This window comes from Acomys russatus, chromosome 4 (genome assembly GCF_903995435.1).
Source record: "Acomys russatus chromosome 4, mAcoRus1.1, whole genome shotgun sequence".
NCBI classification, from domain to species: Eukaryota; Metazoa; Chordata; class Mammalia; order Rodentia; family Muridae; genus Acomys; species Acomys russatus.
In genome coordinates, this window is record NC_067140.1 from 45702101 (window position 1) to 45703585 (window position 1485).

General features: G+C 46.0%; 1 pseudogene; it reads right to left on the bottom strand.

Moving 5' to 3' along the window:
• Positions 1-329: 329 nt before the first annotated feature.
• On the bottom strand, positions 330-1176 carry LOC127188574 (thiamin pyrophosphokinase 1-like; annotated as a pseudogene).
• Positions 1177-1485: the final 309 nt, after the last annotated feature.

Consider the following 1485-nt stretch of genomic DNA (forward strand, 5'->3'; position numbering starts at 1 on the left):
TTCCAAAGAGTATAATAAAGCTTATCTACTTTGATAGAACATAATTCTCTCCTCAGGATAACATTGAGACACCATTTATAGCATAACCTGGTATCTTTAAACACCATCATCTATTAATTTGTGGTGTTGAGGGTTGAACTCCAGGCCTTCACACACCCCAACAAGTACTCTGCTTCTCAGCTATACCTTAAGCTCTGACATCCTGAAAGCTCTGGCTCCCTGCAGCCAAGCTTATATCTCTGCCCACCTAGGTGAGTGTTCATGTTGAGCAACGAACCACTGGGCAGATAAGAGAAGGCAGAGGCACAAGATGGACCCCACACTGCAGACTAGCTTTGGATGGCCATCATCCAGAGGAGTGGGTGGTCAGTTTCCACAGTGATGAGGCATGACCCATCTTAGGTGTTAGAAGTACCGCCCAGTGTTCCAAAGCCAAGCACACCATTTGTGAGGTTCCATTTCAGGCCCTTTGTTATCACCTGCTTACAATGCTGTCCAACAGGAGTAAAACCACACCAGCTGCCTTCCATTCCAGTGTCTACATGGAGCCTATGCTTTCCTGGTTGGAAGAGGTAGATGAGAAATTCCTCAGAATTATTATAATCGGCAAAGGAGTGATATGAGTGGCTTGGAAAAGAGTATTCACAGATGCCGTGATCTAGTCAAAACGCCCACTGAGGCCTCCCAGGGTCACGATCATGTCCACCTGTAGCTCTTTTTCTTCTATCTTCTTTTGGAGCACTTTACGGCATTTCATAAAGTCTCTGTGGTCTTGGTCAGCAATTGAAACAAGAACATATCCCTTTTCAATATAGTACTCTCTGAATTAGGCCTAGTAGAATCAAAGTCTCCACTGATGAATTCAGGGAAAAAGCTTTCTCTCTCTCCTTCGGTGATATCATATAACTGATTGGCACCTCATGAGCACAGGCTCTTAAGAAATCTTCCGTTTAAAGCTGTAATCCAAGGAATGCTGATTAAGCCAGTTTACTGGTAACCCTGGGGAGTACTGATGCAAGTTCAAGGCTGGTACGGATTATATAGTGAGTTTGCAGGCCACTCTGTTTTCCAAAGATGATGAAATAGTGTGTCCAAAGGCTGATTAAGAACCACAAGGCAGTATTTCAGATTTTTCATAGGTAGCAGGGCCTCCAGTGAGGTAAAGGCATGCTCCATAGGGGGTTATGTGTAACAATGAGCCATGAAAGTCAGACCTCACTCTTCACTCATGCACACACCACCACCACCACCACCACCAGGGGAGTGTCCTGTCCATCGGCTAGATCTGGGTAGGGGTTCGAAGTTTACCGCCTATATTGTCCTTGGCTGGTGCCATAGTTTGAGCAGAACCCCTGGACCCAGATATGCACATCAGAATGCACCCATTCTCCCGTGCTTCTCTCACCTAAAATCCCAATAGGATGTCCTCCCCTCTGACCCACTTTCCTGGTAAGTGAAGACTTTCATGGGACATGCCCCTTGGGC